Genomic DNA, 9,925 nt, shown 5'->3' on the forward strand with positions numbered 1-9,925 from the left:
TTTCATCACCAATTATCACAGTAAACAGTTTCTCAAGCAGTCAAATGAGCCATTTTAATCTAGATTAATTCCTAGATTACAGTGAGATTAATATGGATTTTAAAAAATTATCTATGGCCACCTATAATATACGGTATTTATAAAACTCCGAAATTAATTGCAATGCCAAATTAAAACAGATATACATTTTAATTGGAATGTTTTACCAAACTTTATCATGGAAAATGATATGTAAATAGAGCTATACACTGGCACTGTCGTTTTACATATAACATGGAAAAGTGTAAATAAAACTATAAGTCACAACTTTGATGTGTGTAACTGTGGATGGAAATGACATGTAAATAATGTAAAATGTAATGTAACATTGCCCCTTTGTCATGGAAAATATTTTTTTTATTTTAATACATACAGCAATACATTGCAATGTTGCATATTGTATTTTAAAATTAACTTAGCTTCTCATATGTTTCCATAGAAGAAAAAGTGTTTCTTGAAAATATGAAAATAAATAAATCACCAAACTTTGCTTATATTTCATTAAAAATGCTTTTTAGTGGAGTTTTTAAATTAATTTTGAGAGGAGCACAATATATGTTGTGACTGCAGCTCCCTACAGGAAGAATAATGGTCGTGCCCAACAGAGGCTGGTTTCTCTCGAGTTTTTATTTTTTCCCTTCACTTCGTCAATTGGTGAAGTTTGTTCCTCACCACTGTCGCTTCTGGCTTGCTTGGATCGGGAATTGTGGAGCTGTGCTTCGGTGGAGTTGCTCTTCAGTGTTTGAACTTTCAGCAGTGAAATTTAAACCACACTGAACTGAACTGAACTGAACTAAACTGAACCGAACTAATCTGAACTGAACTGAACTGAACTGATGTGAACTGAACTGAACTTCAACTCTGAAATCTGGACTTTACTAGAACTATGTTAAGCTGCTTTGACACAATCTACAAAGTAAAAAGCGCTATAGAATTAAACATGAATTGAACTGAATATGATTGATCACGTCTGGCCTCTCATCCGTAATCATGAATAATCCAATCAGAATGATTCAAGCTTACAACAAATTGACCGAATTCACCCTACTACCTTATCTTCGTTTTGGAAGAATCCTTCCTTTCACCCCATCTCCTACTTTTCCTCCTTTAACCAGGGTAAGCTATTGAGAACTACCTGATCTCGGACCCCCTTACATGCTAATTGATTAGGTGGGAGCCCTGGGCTCAATTATCTCTGAGCTCAGAGTTCCCTCCTGTGACAGCATGCCAAACCTGCTAATAGCATCGAGCAATATCTAAGTGAAAACTCCTGAAATTCAATTATATTGCATAACTCATATGCTACTAAACAAGAAAGTCATGTTTTCTGGAAAATAAGTAAATAAATCATCACAGAATTGAGCTTAAGCTAAAAATATCTGCCAGAGAGTTTAGAAAAATACATTTATTTCAGGAAAAAAATGTTTGTTTCTTAATTTGTTTTCAGTTGAAACGACTTAATGTTTTCACTTTGCTTTATAAGGAAGTGTATCTCTATTTAAAATAACCCTTTTTATAATAATCTTGTTTATAACCCAGAAAAACATGGAAACGTCAAACTAAAATTATATAATTGAACTTTGCACACACTATAGGTCACGGAGAATGTTATTTAAAAACAGCAATGTGTAGCTCTTTTGCATATTGCATAGCCATTTTGCATATAACATTTCCAAAGAAATTTTGCAACTGTAAAACAAATTATTGCTGCTATATAAAAGAAAGTATTTGTTTTCTAAAAAATAAATAAACAAATCATCAAAGAAGTGAGCTTAAAACAAAAACATCTGCAGGGGGGTCAGAATAAAAAGTAATTCAGAAGAAAAACAAGATCTGTTTGTTTATTTATTTATTTATTTATTTATTTTCAAAAGACTAGGCTTAAAGGCATAATTCAACCCCAAAAATATGTTTTGCTATCATTTACTCACCTTCCATTTGTTTCAAACCTTTATGAGTGTCTCTCATCTTTTACACACAAAAGAAGATGTTTTGAAGAATGCTGGAAAAAACGAAAACCATTGACTTCAATAGGGGTTGTTACGTTTCACATATGTTTTGTGGTGTTTTGTTGTTTTCTGTTTTACGTTTTCTGTTTTACTCTTCTCTCTCTCTCGTTGTCCTGTTTCACGTGTGCAACCATTGGTCGAGTGAGCTGTCAATCACCATAGTCACTCAGTCGGCTCGCCAATAAGGATTGGGTCCGCGCAGTATAAAAGCCGTGCGCTTGCGCTGTTCTGGAGGCGAGCTTGACTTAGATTGTTTAGCTATGTTTGTCAGCTTAGATTGTTTTGTTATATTTATTTCTTTGTTTTGGCAACACTCCGGTTTTCTTTATTTAATTTGATTTTTTTAAATTACATTTACATTACGTTTCCTATTCATTGTTTGACATTCTCTGTTTAATAAATACTTATTTTTTGTTTTACTTAACAAGCGGTGGTGTTTTCTCCTTATTCATCCAGCATCAGTGGACTTATCGATTGTTACGTTTCATCCATTTAATTATTTAACAACTCAAAACATATTTGTTTCTCCAATGGAAGTCAATAGTTACCGGTTTTAGCCTTTCTTCCAAATATCTTCTTTAGTGTTCAACAGAAGAAACTCTTACAACAAGTGGAAAGTGAGTAAATGATGGCAAAACTTTCATTTTTCTGGTGAACTGTCCCTTTAAGTTTAGTCTTTTGAAGCCAAGAATAAACAAATATAATAATCTTGTTTTTCTTTTCAGTTATATTTATTTTTCTGACCTCCCTGGCAGAGTAAATAGAGAGTACATTTTGGGTGAACTACCCCTTTAATACTATAATTTAGCTTTAAATTGTAAGGAAATGCATCATGATTTAAAATGTTTTTATATTTTCTTCTCTTTTATCACCTAAAAAACCACAAAACATCCACCCCTAAGACTTCCAATCTCTCGTTTTGTCACAGGATAACACAAAATCCTTCGAGATGAACCAAGAGCGTGTGTTGGATCTGTCTGAACGCTACTGTACAAGATCAAACCCAACAGAAAGCAGCAGAAAACCCCCTCGTCCTGTCAGTCTTCAATCCACAGCAGATTCCCAAAGCTTTCTGGAGGATTTCTGATTTAATGCTGGAACATGAGGAACACTGACTGAACCTGGACTTCAGAGATAAGAGCCGTCAAAACTAACCTTAGTTTTTATCAGCCAGCCAGGATTAAACTCACACACACCACACACCAGACCGGATGTGATGAGCAGAGGGAGATATCCAGGTAAATATACAGTTGAAGTCAGAATTATTAGCCCTCCTGTATAATTTTTTCCCCAAATTTCTGTTTAACAGAGAGATTATTTCCCCCAACACATTTCTAAGCATAATAGTTTTAATAAGTCATCTCTAATAACTGATTTTTTTATCTTTGTCATGATGACAGCACATAATGTTTGACTAGATATCCTTCAAGACGCTATATTCAGCTTAAAGTGACATTTAAAGGCTTAACTAGGGTTAAAATTAGTTTGGGAAATGTTTGAAAAGTCACAGAAGGGCGAATAATTTTGACTTCTGGCCATAAATCAATATAGGAAACCACCTAAATACAACATGTGCATGTTTAATACTGACTTCACATGTTTATAATATCATACAGTGTGAAATGAGGAGTAAACTACAGCTCAACAGCTCTCTCTTGTGGCTACGCTGCTAACAAAATCAGTATTTTTTGTCGTCTTGTTTTCTGATACAGCCATAGATATATACACTAGATATCGCATAGGGACCCTGAGCATGCGTCAATAGCGCCGCCACATTGGTACAGTGCTCCCAGGACAAATGTCATTCAACCGCACTAGTCAGGACAGTGTTATTACGTGAAGATGCGGGACTTTAGCGCTGTCTATGAGAGTAGTAACGAGCAAACAAAGAAAACAAAGCACAATGGCAGAACATTTCATAGGTAATATTGTTTTTTTCTGTTTTTGTATGTTCTGAACTTTTGTGCTAATCAGGTCACGTTATTGATGATAATACAGTCTCTTACTCCATTCACCAGGCAAAGTAGCTCCAACTCGCACTAAACACTCGGCTTATGCTAGTTTTGTTGAATAAAATCATCAAACAATGCAAAAGAAATATGACAACGAGATGCTGCGCTGCCAGAAACTTGTATTATTGTCGGCTAACGTTAGTGAAAGAGTCATTCGGGGGATTCATTCACAAACGAATCGCTCCCTCCGTCAGTATGAGAAGTAAAAGCAGGAGAGGAGGTGTGTTTCAGGACATGATTGGATCAAATTTAACAGAGAGGGTGAATAGTACATTTCTGTACACACAAACACAAGCTTTTTGTCAGGAATGCCCGTGCGGTCACTGATCCATCAATGTAGAAAAGTGATGTAAAATTATAATTTTCGTAATTAGAAAAAAAAATTACATACCACATCCAGGAAAACTCCCGATCACAGATATATGTGTATATCTCTGGCTTTGCATGGCCACAGTCCTCCACTGTACCTTGGTCCCGCATTCATTTCAAAGGAGTGCTACCCTGTAGCAAGATGGCGGCGCTATTGACGCATTCCGTCCAATAGACAACAATAGGCCAGGCGACATCTAGTGTATATATCTATGTAATACAGCTAATACATTCGAATACATTTTTTGTTTGCTGTTGTTGTTTGTTGCAGTTTGTGTTTGTTTCATCTTGAGGTTTGCATGCCTGCTTTTTTTGTTTTGTTTTGTTAGAGTTCAAATACCTTGGAACAGTGTTAAAGGTGGAGAAGGAGATCGTTTTCAGAAACAAGTTTTGTTGTGCTTTTTAAAAGTCTCTTCACATTCCAATAGTAATGATTAACCAGTGACGTCATCGATTTTCGCTTTAAGATTTAAAGGGCTAGCATTGATCCAGACCCCTGTAAGTGGTGTCGTTTGAAAGTGTAGGATCTATATTTTTGCACATATGCATCACTTTGGTTTTTATTCTACTGTACAAAAGTTATTCACACTTAAATACACAGTATTTTGGATACCCGAGCTGGGTATGGAACATTGGTTCATTTCCATATGGTTCATATATGACACATGTACAAGTTAAAGCTCAAATGAAATCTCTTGCCGGTGCTCATACGGTTCTGGCATTCTTTTTACTGAATTATATTCACAAATCAAACAGTTGTCGAATAAATCGCCGTGTTTCCATGGCGCAGAAGTGAAAACAATACATTTATGATCAATAAGCAGCCCCAGATAGCACAGACAGCTGTCATCTCTTACCTTATGCTGTGCGCTTCAGGGCCATTTCTCCTCTGTTTTTGAGGTGATGTGCATAAGTAATCCTTTCATATGTCTGACGTGGTCCAAACACAGTGAATTATGTTTGATCAAACAAAAGAACAGCGAAATATGAAAACAGTAATCGACCCCTGTGGCTTGTACAGCACCTCTCATCAGTTGGAATACAATAACTTTTGCATAGATTATGGTGGAGACATTTGTCTTTTATCCTATGATTACAGACATGTGCAGGAACCACCTAAATAATTACAGCACCCCAGACCACACAGAACCTAAAAGGTACACCTTCAAATTTAAGTTTATAAAAAAAAAAATACAAAAACCGCCTCTTTTTAGTGTTTATTATAACCCAGACAACATATACAGTTATTTTAAACACTTTCAATAGAGTTTTATGAAAATTCAAAGAGTTTTCTTTAAAATGATACCAAATGTTTGCATTTACACCTCTGCATGGGGATTTGGGAAGCTTTTAAATTTGGGTAGGCAAAATCCAGGCGGAAATCCCAAAATAGCAGAAGAGTTTAAGAGGTTAAAGTAAATGATCTAAATGTATTAATATGTGTTTTATATTCTGGGTAAGGCGTAAGTACGGTGGCCGGGAAGTGCAAAACAACATTACATAGTGTGAAACACTTTTACGAAGCTCGAGAGAAATTTACATTTTGGAAAAAATGAAACATTTTTTTCCTATCATAAGACACCATTACATAGGAAAAGCGATTTTACCAAGGACGAAACAAATTTACATAAAAAAAAATAAATAAACAAGAAGCATAACACTTTTACAAGTCCCCAAACAAATTTACGATGACAAATTCTTCATTGAAATGGAACACACCAGTTCATTCGGTACACCGATACTGGTTTGTAGCTGGAAGAGCATCCACTGTGGAAAACATATGCTGGAATAGTTGGCGGTTTATTCTACTGTGGCGAACACTTATAAATAAGGGACTAAAGGCTAATTTATACTTTTGCATCAAACGCGCGTTGTATGCTCTGGCGCAGCATAAGCGTGGATGCATAAGTCTGGTTTATACTTCTGCGTCAAGTGATCAGCGTGAGCCAGTCTCCATCTAGAGCTCCTTCCTGGGACTCCACACTTTATTCTTCGGGCAGGGCCGGATTAACGAACTGTAAGGGCTAGGTGGGGCTGAAGCCCCAAGGCCCGCGGAAGAAGGGGGCACTTGATTGGCTGAAGAATTAATTTTCGCCATGATGCCGGAAACGCCTCTTTGCATTATACTTTCTCTCATCGATAACGTGATGTATCGACCTTTTGCCTGTTTACCGTTTATGATTCTGGACTGCCTTAATATACCCGTTTGCACCTGTATGACCACTGCTTGCCTGACGCTGAATAAACCTGCATATTGGATCTTACCTGCAGTTGTATCTGTCACTCCCTCCCCGGTCGTTACAGTAACAATAACAACAACAATAATAATAACAATTATTATTATTGTCATTATGATTAATATTATTACTAATATTATTATTTTTTAGTATTATTATTATTATTATTATTATTATTATTATTATTATTATTACTACTACCATTGGTATTATTATAATTATTATAGTTTTTGTTGTTGTTGTAAATAAAAAATATTAATAAATAATAATAAAAATATTCTTTTCCTTTTTGATTTACATGAATTTTCATCACTCTCCACTGTTTTTTTTTTTCATATTACACTCTTTATAACATAATAAATGTTAATATTGAAATGCATGTTATTGTGTTAATGTAAGATTAAAATCCATAGCGAATGACGTCAAGTCTGACACTTTCATTTCAGAACAGACTTCAGCAGAGTCCCAAACCTTAAATCTCATACACGAGGGCTTGAACAGCCTTTATATTGTCTTATAGCACAGGTATTTAAGCATGTTAACGAGAGCGAGAGAGCGCAGTGTCCACCACGCAACCAATGTAAACTAATATAAAACTAGTGCATAGCTACATCACGTGCATAAATCACGACATTACATTAAGATGCCTAAAGGTTTAAAAAAAGCCTATATATCAAAAGAAGATGGACAAATGATCATAAACTATAGTAAAACAGCTTGTCAAAAGCATCGAACAGAATACATACAGGAATCAAATAATTAAAGAGCACTCTTTAATTATCAGCTGTTAGTCAGCACCTGCTCTTTTTGTCCTGGTCATTGCACCTTTGCCGTGTGCTTTGTAAATGCAGATGATCGGATACGAGTCACTTTTAAAAGATGATTTGGTCCCGCTTTATATTAAGTGTCCTTAACTACTATGTACTTACATTAAAAAATAAATACAATGTACTTACTGTGTTTATAATGTATTTGAAAACACTTGTGGTGCTTTTGAGTTGGGATAGGGGTTGGGTTATGGACAGGTTTGGTGGCATGGGTAGGTTTAAGGGTAGGTTAAGGTGTAAGGGATGGTCAACAGTGTATTTACAAATGTAAATACAAAAGTTAACTACAGATTTAATTACATGCATGCATTTAATCAAGCATAAGTACACAATAAATACATGTATTTACACAATAAGTACATTGTAACAAACTATTAATTCCTGTTTAAGTACGTATTAGTTAAGGCCACTGAATATAAAGTGGGACCGATGATTTAAGCAATTCATTAAAAAAAAAATTGGATACAGTCACAAAATCGGAATTGACCATCAAGATCTGCAGTGTAAATGCAGCCTTATGTTAAAAGATTGCTGGTATTTTGCTTTCAGGGTTTATGACCGCTTTAAATGCATCAGTAAATTAGTTTTTGCACTATTACTGTACGTAATATCCATATTTCATCACTTATTTTGCACTGGTTTATGCACGCCATTGTTCATTATGAAATGGAATAGCTTGTCTATGTTCACAGTTCATGCATTGTCAGTAAAATAACTGCTTTTGTGAGACTGCGAGACTAATTTGCACTTTGTTATTAAATCTATCTTTCAATTCAATTCAATTCAGCTTTATTTGTATAGCGCTTTTACAATGTAGATTGTGTCAAAGCAGCTTCACATAAATGGTCACAGTAACTGGAACAGTGTGGTTCAGGTTTTAGTGTTTAAGTTCAGTTCAGTTCAGTTTAGCTCAGTTCAGTGTGATTTATTCATTACTGAGAGCTAAACACTGAAGAGCCAATTCATCGATGTGTAGCTCTACCAATCCTGAACCATGCGAGGTAGTGGCGACAGCGGAGAGGGAAAAAAAACTTCACCTGATGGGAGTGAAGAAAAAAAACCTTGAGAGAACCAGACTCAGTTGGGCACGACCATTTTAATTTCTCCGCTGGCCAAAAGTCTTGTGCAGAGCTTCATTCGCCGTGGTTTAGGCAGGAAGATGGCCTCAGCGAAGACTCGTCTGTCCCTGGAACGTCGCTGGAATCAGACTCATGTTCTCCACTCCCCAAGACTATCAGCGCAGCAGCAGCTCAGGATATGGCCTGGTCCCGGATATGGAATCCTTGGGATCATCACGTCGCTGGTCTTGGATCCAATCAGTGACTCTGCATAATCTGAGGACCTCGGGATGAGTATCCCCAGGTGAAAATAGAGAATAAAGAGAATAATTAGAGTAGCTGCTGTTCATCGTGTATATAAGCAAGATGTAGAAGCCAGTGTGGAACCCGTTAGGTGATGCATTGAGTGTAGGCTTTACTAAACAGATAGGTCTTTAATCTAGTTTTGAACTGGGAGAGTGTGTCTGAGCCTCGGACATTACCAGGAAGGCTATTCCAGAGTGTAGGAGCCATGAAAGAGAAGGCTCGACCTCCTTTACTTGATTTTGCTATTCTAGGTACTACCAGAAGCCCTGAATTTTGAGATCTTAAAGAGCGAGTTGGATTGTAGCGAGACAGAAGGTTGGTTAGATAAACAGGAGCTAGACTATTTAGAGCTTTATAGGTGAGAAGTAATATTTTAAATTCAATACGAAACTTAACAGGCAGCCAGTGTAAGGAGGATAAAATTGGGGTGATATGATCATATTTTCTAGACCTGGTCAGAACTCTGGCTGCTGCATTTTGTACTAATTGAAGTTTGTTAATAGAGGATGCTGGGCAGCCAGCAAATAGAGCATTACAGTAATCCAGTCTCGAAGTCATAAAAGCATGGACTAGCTTTTCTGCATCTGAGACGGATAGCATATTACGTAATTTAGCGATATTTCTCAGATGAAAGAAGGCAGTTTTTGTGACATGGGATATATGGTTTTCAAAAGTTAGATTGCTGTCTAATATGACACCCAGATCTTTTATAGTAGAGCTAAAGCTAACTTTGGTTCCCTCTAATTGTAAATTGAGTTGCGAGATCTGCTGTGTGCAAGTTTTAGGCCCAATAAGTAATAATTCTGTTTTGTCGGAGTTTAAGAGAAGAAAATTGTTGGTCATCCAGTCTTTGATGTCTTTGATACACTCAGTTAGTTTAGAAAGTTCAGACGTCTCGTCAGGTTTAGTTGAAATATATAATTGAGTATCATCTGCATAGCAGTGAAAGCTGATCCCATGTCTTCTAATAATGTCTCCCAGAGGTAGCATGTAAATAGTAAACAGTAAAGGGCCTAAAACTGATCCAGAATTGATGCAAAAGTGTTTAGATGTTCTACCATATAAAAC

At 36.2% G+C, this 9,925-nt stretch overlaps 2 protein-coding genes across 3 annotated transcripts in view; both read left to right on the forward strand.

Annotated features, from left to right (window-relative positions):
* LOC147832348 (uncharacterized) overlaps positions 1 to 6,692 on the forward strand; it is a 298,807-nt gene extending 292,115 nt beyond the window's left edge. Inside the window, exon 8 of the mRNA XM_087299007.1 lies at positions 2,977 to 6,692. The gene's annotated coding sequence lies outside the window, so the exon portion shown is untranslated. The remainder of the gene's footprint in view (positions 1 to 2,976) is intronic.
* Positions 1 to 9,925, forward strand: part of cpsf2 (cleavage and polyadenylation specific factor 2) — a 495,879-nt gene that overhangs the window by 452,883 nt on the left and 33,071 nt on the right. The window lies entirely within an intron of this gene.

Source organism: Danio rerio, chromosome 20, assembly GCF_052040795.2.
Source record: "Danio rerio strain M-AB ecotype USA chromosome 20, GRCz13ab, whole genome shotgun sequence".
Lineage (NCBI taxonomy): Eukaryota > Metazoa > Chordata > Actinopteri > Cypriniformes > Danionidae > Danio > Danio rerio.